The sequence below is a fragment of the Prorops nasuta genome, unplaced genomic scaffold (assembly GCF_024137725.1).
Source record: "Prorops nasuta isolate Cenicafe-Biocafe unplaced genomic scaffold, Cenicafe_Pnas_1.2 PNAS00015, whole genome shotgun sequence".
Lineage (NCBI taxonomy): Eukaryota > Metazoa > Arthropoda > Insecta > Hymenoptera > Bethylidae > Prorops > Prorops nasuta.
In genome coordinates this window covers 3,007,913-3,017,867 of record NW_027116812.1, presented here as the reverse complement: position 1 = coordinate 3,017,867, position 9,955 = coordinate 3,007,913, and positions in this window count along the sequence as shown.

Genomic DNA, 9,955 nt, shown 5'->3' with positions numbered 1-9,955 from the left:
GCGGTGCTTCGTTTTGAAGTGTGGAAGAGATATAAAAAGAGGGGAGAGGAGGGGGGTGGGGGGAACCTGTGTCGGATTAGGAGCATGTATCGAAATAAACAAAGACTGCGCGACGCGGCACGGCACGTATTCGCTCATGCGCGAAGACGGTCCCTAACAATAGTGGCACTTATAGGATCTGCGGTGGATACAGCGCGAGGGTGTAGGCTTTAATAAGGGCTGGCGAATTTCACACTGACTTGGCCTAGCTCGCTCGATCCCTGCTCGTTCTCTCTCTCTCTCTCTCCCTCTCTTCAGTCTCCTACTGGGGGCGGTTAGGGGGCTGAAAGGGGGCTAAGAAAGAAAAAAGTACATGTTCATCGAAGCGGAACAAGTCCAATAAGGATAGCGCGTGGTGACGCGTCGATGACGGAGTGACCCGTGATCCCGCACGAATACGTGTTCCAGTGCGTTACAACTCGCCCCATAACTCAGATACCAAATCGACTCGATGCCTTATTTCCGTCTTGCCCAACAACCACTCGCTTTTCCTTTTTCTCTTGGTACTATATATATAATTCCTGGTATCAATCCTTGGTAAACCTATAGGAAGGAGACTTTAGTTGGAATGTTTTTGTCAGAGAAAAAATCGAGTCGACGAGGGGTGATATTGTGTTGGTGCATGCGCGTGAACAGGTCTAGTATTGTCTTTTTCATGGTATTTTAAAGTAGGCAAATTGGGGAATTAGTGGACTCGAGGATAAAATGTGGAATGTAGAGATATCGTGGAGGAAGAAGGTGGGGGAATGTGTAAATGTGTAGGTACTTTGGTTTGAAATCATTTAGTTTCGGGCTTTCTTTATATGCAACATATACCATTCCTTGGTTCACCTGTAGAAAAGACCTTGGAATGTTTTGGGAATTGAATAAATCGAAGTAACGAGGTGCTACTTGGTTAGCTGGATGTACGTGCACTGGTATTATCATTGTTTTAATGGTATTTTAATCTAGTCCAATTAAGTACCGAGTGAACTTTAGGGTAAAAGAGATGCTGAAGAGAGACCATGAAGAATAAGTTTAGGAGGCGAATGGACCTAGAATAGAACTGGAAGGAACGTGTAAATGTGTAGATACATTGGCTAAGAACCATTTAGTTTCTAATTTTCTATTTATAAAACTTACCAATCCTCAGATCACCTAGGAAAGAACTTGAAATCTTTTGAGAATAGTTTAAATCGAATTAACCAGGTGCTATTTGGTTAGATGGATGTACGTGCAAAGGTAATATCATTGTTTTAATAGCAATTTAAACTAATCGAATTAGGGAGCGAGTGGACTCGACGATTGGAGAGGATAAAAGAGATGCTGAAGAGAGACGAAGAGAGAGAGAGAGAGAGAGAGAGAGAGAGAGAGAGGATGGTTTAGGGGGCGAGTGGGTATGGGAGAGGGTTGTAAGAGGGGAGGGGAGGGGAGGGGTTGGGGGTTGGAGGAGGAAGGCGTAAATGTGCAGCAACAATTCCCCGTTCCTGTTCGAATTTTCATCGACGGTACTGCATGGGTATAATACTGGTTACTGTAACGCCATCGCCGTCGCCGTCGCCACCGCTACCGCTACCGCCACCGCCACCGCCACCGCCACTGTTACCACCACCCGCCACACAACCTCGTTTTCCCGCAAACTCCACAGCTGCCAGGCGCAGCGATCACTCGACCGGAAATAACGCGACTACTGCCTACTACACGTTTCTCTCTTTCCACCGATGCTCGCTCCTGCACCATCTCGTTCCATCCAGTCTACAACCACCGTATTTCTTCTCCCCGTCTCCCTTTCCCACCTTCACCACCGCCGTAATTCGCGCACCCTCCCTTGTCATTTACATGCGTACACTCGGTGCAGCCTCGGTACACCATATACAGCTCGCGTACAACTACAGCACGCGAGAAAACGTCGGACACTTTAAAACGCACCCCACGTCAAACTCATCTCCAGCTTACCGTTCTGACTCGTTACACGACCTGGCCCTCGGAAATATCCACCCTCCACAATTATATATATATATATATATATATATATATATATATATAAATTACAGATACGTATAGCTAATACTAGTATTTTTTCCGAGTTTTATATATCTATACAAATCTCTTTTCTGTGGAAAATTCAATCGCGTGTAGTGGCGTTAATGAAAAGTCAATGAAACAAGGAGATCACTTTTTTCAGTTTTATATATTTATATGCCATTTGCCAGTTTAAGTATACAATAGGAATTCAACGGGATTTCAAGTTTCTTCTCGTTTTTCGTGATTCGAGAAAATCACGAGTCAAATTGTATAAAATGTATAACTATATAGACTATTGCATGGGATTATCGAAATTTCTGCGATGAAATACTTTCTCCCTTGTGACATATAGGAAAAAGTTTAATAGCTTTTTTCGAATGAGAGCGTTATTTCACGCAGTCGACAAAACATTCGTGTATCGAATCGAATCGCTTCTAGCTCAATGCTTCTGCACGTGGCGGGCGTTCGGAATTAAAAGAGGCGAATAGCTACGGACGGATGTATATATGTTACACGCATTCATCGTACGCGTGCTATAGAATCCTTGACGATCTCTTCGACACAGTAGCAATTCGCATGACGAATTGACTTGGTTTTTCTGACTTTTCGACAGTTTGGAAGACGAACGGTTTGGAGGAATAAATAAGAATAACATTTTCGAAGAAACAAAGAGGAATTTTTGCAAATCCAATTAAATTGATAATTGCGCGTATAGATGTGTATACATATATAGTACATCGTGTATAGTTTAGGCATTGCTATATATATATATATATATATATATGCATAGAGGTATATAGATGGGTAACGCGCATAGGTATTATCGAGTGATCGTGCATAGCTAGTTTTGGGGAGCGCGCGTTAGGAAGATCGCTCGCTCGGCGCAGAAGAGAACGCGTCGATCCACCCTCCAAATAAGCGGACCGGGGATTTCAGCCCTCCTACGAGAATCGCTCCGCCCCAGACCCACCTCTCCTGCTTCAACTCTGTGTTCGCCCATGAGCTTCCATTTCATTCCACTCACTCTCTGCTACGAGCTACTCTTCGTTCCTGCTTTTACCTTCCCTTTCACTTCTCCCTCTTTCACCTACCTACCTCTCTCTCTCTCTCTCTCTCTCTCTCCTACCCTTTCTTCCTTCCTCTTTCCAGCCAACCATTCAAGAGTAAAAATGACAACATTGCGACAATATTACGCAATATCCAGCAATAAAATTGTCATTAAAAAATATATGTATATATATAATTGATATTTATGTTAGGCTGAACACAATCCATTGATTTGGAGGCTGATTGGAAAGCGGAAAGCTTCGTTGTATACACGAGGTCCGTGTACACAAGTAAATTTCTGACTTATATCCGGATTACGCGTTCCTTGCCTCGCTTCCCATATTTCGTGGTGGTGGCGGCCTAGCGAGTACTTGGTTAACGATCCGTCCGCTTGCCATTGTTTCCAAGCGCCAACAAAGCTATGTACTTTTATCCCCAGCCCCAACAACCAGACTAGTACACTGTACGCGGGCCTTTAACCCACTTACAGCCCCACGCAGCGCTGCCGCAACGCACATACTACAAATTTCGAACCAACAAACCCAAAGTCAAGTAATATCGATTAGCTAATACTAATATTTTCTCTTCAGTTTTGTTTTTTCCCTCGTTTTCTATTTTTCGACCTCTCGAACCTTATACTCGTCAATCTAGGGAGAATGAAAATATAATATTTACATGCTTCGCTATTATACGGCTTATATTCTAGTGTGTATATATATATACAGAATGTAAGATACTCGACTGCGCGAAATGCAAACTATGACATTCTGCCAGCAGCAGCAGCAACGACAAGTATCATCGAGGATCGTCGAGGCAAAGAAGAGAGCTGCTTTTGAAACTGACATGACCGAGGGAGAAGTAGATGAAGAATAAGAAAGAGAAAAATGAATAGGGTAATCGTATGAAAATGTTTCATCCTTTTGCTTTATCCATCAGCTTTTATCACTTTTATATTCTATATATTCGCTTAATATCCTCAATGATTCCGCGAAATCACGTAAAAGTTGAAAGTGTGGTAGTGGAAGTTGTTCGTCTGGCAAATTGCAGACACGAAGCTGACGAAACTAGCCGAGGACGGAGGAGGTCGAAGATGAGTGGAGATGCCAATGTCGTGGCTTTGCCTCTTGCTCGTGCTGCTCTTCAGGCGATTCGTGAGTGGATGCGAGCAAGGGCACAAAGCTTATTATGCCGGCAGCTCCCCCCCCCCCCCTCCCCCCCACTTTCCTCTTCACCATTCCACACACCAAAAGCCATGCTACGAGCTACGTTGATGGCACTCGAGCTCTACGTCCTCCTCCTCCTCCTTCTTCTACTTCTTCCACTTTCCCTCCTCCTCCTTCCATCTTCTCAACCGATATTCAACAATCTCAAGAAAACAAACTTGATGTGAAAAATCCAGTAATTTAAGAGAATAATTGTCCCTGTTGTTGGTGTTGTAGTTGTGGGTAGTTGACGAATGAGAAAAACGATTGTCCGACGATCATTGAGTAAATTGAGCGAGCGGAGGAAGCGAGCAAGCAGCAAGAAGGCCAAGTTATCAGAGCAACGAGCCGTACAGCGAGGCATCTGGAACTCGGGAGTCGACAAACTTCCATCATCATTTACTGGCATTATCGTAGCAAGCGTACGTAAATGCAGGCATTCGCCTCGTTCCAGTTCCACTTGCATCGAGTGCACCAACATCCTCGAGCCTTGCGAACCATCACCATATCACTACTACTACCACCACCACCACTGCGCGTCTCTGCTCTCTGTACCTTTTTACCGTGTCTTTAATATATCTATATATCCACCTTTCTTCTATGTATACAATTAACACAAATTTTCATGGGATAGCTATAGACGTGGAGAGAGCCGAAGCTCGACTGATCAGCGTCGATCTCCAAGAAGCTTTATATAGGCTTGGCCGAATTTTGTGGTCCACTTAACTAGAAAACCTGCTGCTTATCCCCAAGTCCAAAGCCGGAGCCGCAGGAAAATTACACGCTTCCGCTTATAAAAGCGTGAAAGTGGTATTAAACGTTTCAGGAGAACACGAGAGGACGCGTCTAACGTTTCGCTCGCTATACAACGCGCTCTCGTTTCTCTCCTAGGAAGCTCGTGTACAATATACATAGTATACAAATTTCTTTCGATCGATGATCAATCGTACAAAGAACTATATATATATATATATATATATATAGCACGTCGAGCAATTGGTAAAGTCAAAGGCAGCAGAAAACGTGCGAAGTGACGGCTGTGAATTTTCACGAAAACAATTTAAGACGAAACCCTCCCTCTTTTTAACACGAAAAGCACTCCAAGTTCATAATGGAATCGTATTGCAAGCATTCCCTCTCTCTCTCTCTCTCTCTCTCTCTCTCTCTCTCTCTCTCTCTCTGCCTCTTAACAAGGAGAAAGAGTAGGGTGACTTTATTTCGAAGAGGCTCTCGAGCAGATTTCAACGATGTTATTGAATCGGCGTGTAACCAAGGCATGCACAATACCATATCAGCCTATTCAATATTTAATGATATTGTCGAGACTCGAAAGCTTTCGTCGCGATCAAAGGCGAGTAAAAGAGAAAAAGGAATCGATCGAAACAGCTAAACTATTCTTTCCACACACACACACGCACACAAGCGCGCATAAATATAAATATATATAGAGAGAAAGAGAGAGAGAGAGAGAGAGAGAGAGAGAGCTAATCTGTAAGATTAAATCCGCGGTTGATCGGTGCGAGAGTAGAATTCTTGTAACGGTGGCACGGTCGGGGGTGGCATCGATTTCAACCAGCACGAGAGATTCGAACAATGAAGTGCGGGGGAGGCACGAAGCATTGGCGTGTGCCGAGCGGGCCCTTGCTCCCCTCCTAATTTCCCTGGGTCCTCGGGACGCCTGCCTGCACGCACTCCAAGTACTTCTCGCACTCCACGCCATGCCACGCCACGCCACGTCGGAACAAGTCAAGCGTTTTATTCACAATGGAAACGGCTTAAACGCCAGTAATTATATTTGCGGCTGCGGATGCATGCAAGAGCCCCCATGGTCGTACGCCCGATATATAATGCTATAGTCTAGACTGTAGTGTACTATATATATATATATATAGTATAGTACAGTAGAGGCGCAGCATTGTTTCGCTTACCTCTCGCTCAGTGCCTCACACACACACACACACACACACACATATATATATATATATACATCCAGTATCAATTAAATTACAAGAGAAATATACAGTGAATAAAATGGAACGCGCGTTTGACAATTGGTTGTAAGGTAATTTCGGAAGGAAAGTTGAACGAGCTGGACTGACGCGATGACGAGGACGCGCTTGGGGGACAGGACAGGATTCGTTATTAATGGCAATGCGAATTTCAAGAGTCATCGGACGCTCTTCAATCTGAATGCCTCCTGCTCGTGACGTAAGCGACCCTCTCTCTCCCTCTCTCTCGGATACCCCCACCCCCTCCGATCCTCGCAATCAGCAGCTCTTTCGGCATCGACCGGCAAAACTGGCCATGGCAAGTTTGCAAAAAAAAAAAAAGAAAAATACAAAAAATGAAGTACAAGCGCGGCGCGATAAGCGGCTCCCTTTTAGCAAATCTCTACAGTCTCAGGATCGTGAATCGAATGATAATGAGGTGGTTGTTTGATGGGCCGCGAGTCGAGAGAGCGCGCTTCTCTATTTGTCGAGGATTTTTTTAGAAATTCCCTTGTTCCTCGTTAGCTATTACGATATTAATCTTATATACAGTTTGATAGTACGCGAGAATGATTAAATTTTTTCTTTTCTTTTCTGAAAATATAATCTTTGGAATCCTTTGTCGAAGCACGGGGTGAGATGAGTAAATAGGACACGTAGCTTTGCACGAATCGAATATAATGCTAACCAACGGTGCATCCAGTATCGAGATGCAGGAAGTACGCTATGGAGTGGCTGTATTACGTGCGAATGTCAAGCGAACCGGACATTAAGGGGATCTCGAGGCCTTTATCAGTGGCCGATGGAGAGTCTGCATTGTTACTGTATACATATATATGTACATAAATATATATAGAATGGAGGCTAATGTGGAAGATTGAAAGACTGGGCGAAAATTTTCGAATCGCAAAGTAACTAATACCGTAATAGCTGCAGAGAAGACTGAATTGGATGGGAACCTCTTGCCTGTTTTGTGCTCGTGTGTATGTGTGTGTATTTGCGAATGGGAGAGAGGGCCGGAGGGAAACCCGAGGGCACTGATATTCGCCCGAATGACTACCACGTAATCACCGGCTAATTATCCGATAGAGAGAACTCTCTCGATGCCCGTCGTCAGCCACAGTCCCCCCCCCCCCCCCGGTCCTCTCCTCCTACACCCTCACACACTCGCTACTTCCACCCGAACCATCTCGACCACCAACCAAGAGAGGGATGCATGATTATTGTCAGAGAGCTCTCGCTAATATCGCCCAATTGTAGCACGTGCAACAGATATATATACATATATGCCTCTACATATACAGAGAAAGGACTGAATTTAATCCTCCTACGTGAATTTTCAAGCCGCGAGCATAATACGAAATTCGAACGGTTTGACCTTTCCAGGACAGTGCCACCGAATCCTGATGATAGTCTTTTCTTTCGTTCTAGTGGACCTAAAAAGAATTCAACTCCTGTGGAGGCTGCCATGGCAAGAGAGAGTGTGTGACGTACTCTATACCATACAGCATACATATATTTGTATACGAGAAAAGCATCGAGCATCTTATCGACGTGCGTGATCTCTGAACTGGATCTCTGAAAAGTCGAGAGGGTGAGCGAAATAATTAGTTAACGGTATGCGGGCAGCGCCAAGGCGCATGAGACCTCTGCACCCGAGTACGAGATAACATCTTGATCCATAAGCCTGAGTGACGTTTCTGTGCAGGCGTGTCCATGGCTGTCTCCGCGTCACCCATACCCATATACCCCTCGTTCCATCTCCATCGAGCATGAAAAAACGAATTTTCAAGCGTACACTCCCTGCCACGTGGCCTATGCCTACGACAATAAGCACTACAAACGCTCAGTTTGTCCAAGCATTTGTCACGCTCTGAGGCCTCTACCCCCCCCCCCCCCCCCTCTCCCTCTTAACATATATTCCATCCATACTCATAAAACTTTGCTATCGTTATCACAGCTCGTTATGAAATAAAATACAGAAGAAAAAACGTGTAAATATTTAGCCACTGTGTAGAACCATACAACAGAGCATAGATTTTGACGCAGTTGCAATTGGAACGAGAGCGAGGGAGAGTTATCGGGGTGCCGGGCGAGGAGAGACGCGCTCCTCGCTGTCTGTCCGTTCCCGTGGACACGGGGATATATCCAGGAGGTCAGATAAATTTACCCTGGCTTACGCGCCCGTCACTTTCATATTCATTGAAATACTTCACTTGAACGAGCTACCGTATATTTCCTATCGAGCAGCCGTGCCACCCAGCTACCCCCCCCCCCCCCCCACACCCCACACCCCCTCCCCTCACCTTCGCTACTCTATACGCTCCTTCCTAACCGTTTTTCTTCATCTCGCTCGTTTATTTTTCCTACCTCTTTTCGACACAGCGACTCCATCCATCGAACGGGCTAGAGAGTGAAAAGGAGCAAAAAAGAGGCAGAAGAATAAGAGAGAAAAAAGAGAGGAGAGAAAAGAAGAGAAATTGGAGGCAGATCGCATCAGAGAGATATAAGCCGACGAGAGAAACGGATAGCCCACTCGCTCGGAAATCCTGCCTCGTACGAGCACTCTCTCCTCCTTTTGTTTCAGCCACTCTCGGCTACTGCGCACAATGTGTCGAGAGTTATTTCCCAAAGAGCTACCTTGCCTTTTCTATTTAATATAGCTCCTTTGATTATTTTCCACCGTCTATTTTCTCTATACTCATCGCTCTCCATTTTCTCCCCTGCTCGCGGAGAACAGGTTTAAGTTTACCGTCAGACGCATACCGGAGCAATGCTGCAGTATATATATATATATATATAGAGAGAGAGAGAGAGAGAAAGAGAGTTTCGCTCTCTAACGAGAATAACGAAAAATTGACGCGACTCGGATGAAAAAAGATCCCGTGGAGAGAGCAGAGGAGAGAAAAAGTAACGTGACGATTTGTCGCGTTTGAAAACCGCCTGTCGACGCATGGGAGCTTTCCTTGCGGGAATCCAGCTGATCCAAGCACGTCGTCGTCCAGGATTTTCGTGATCCGGGGATCATACGCGTTTCTCTCTTTCTCTCTCCAATTTCTGTAAATTTATCTCTTTTATATAAGTATATCTCTCTATATATAATATATATATATATAGTGCAACCACTCTGATTCGTACTTGTTTCATTACGTCAAAATTCACGAGAGTGCTATAGAATTTCCATCCAGGCCTTCCTGCTACTGTCGAGAGGAACACAAAGAGCGTAACCAACTATTATTGTTATTAGCCTTTCACAGTTTTACTCGCGAAACTCGCAGTCGGAGTGCAATTCGAGATTTCCTCGCGGAGATAATAAGAAGACTCGCGCGCGCGGTCAAGGCACCCGCATTTCTACAACAATTTACTGGCTAATCGAAAAACTTTGTTAAGACTGAAACTTGGTTAATTAGCATCTTTAGCAAGCTGTCTGCTTACCTTGCGGTCGCGAATGCTCGAGTCAGTGGAACAAGTGAAAAGAAAAGCTGGCGAGGGGTGGGGGTTGTGGAGGGATGGGCGGGAGAAACCGGAAGAAATTGTGATTCGCCAACTAACAATGCCAATTGTACAAGAAAGTACAAGAGTGAGGAGTCAAATTGTATCAGCGGTGTATATATATATATATATATTCTCCCTCGTAGACACATCTTACTCGCTGCAGGAGATGGAGAACAGTTT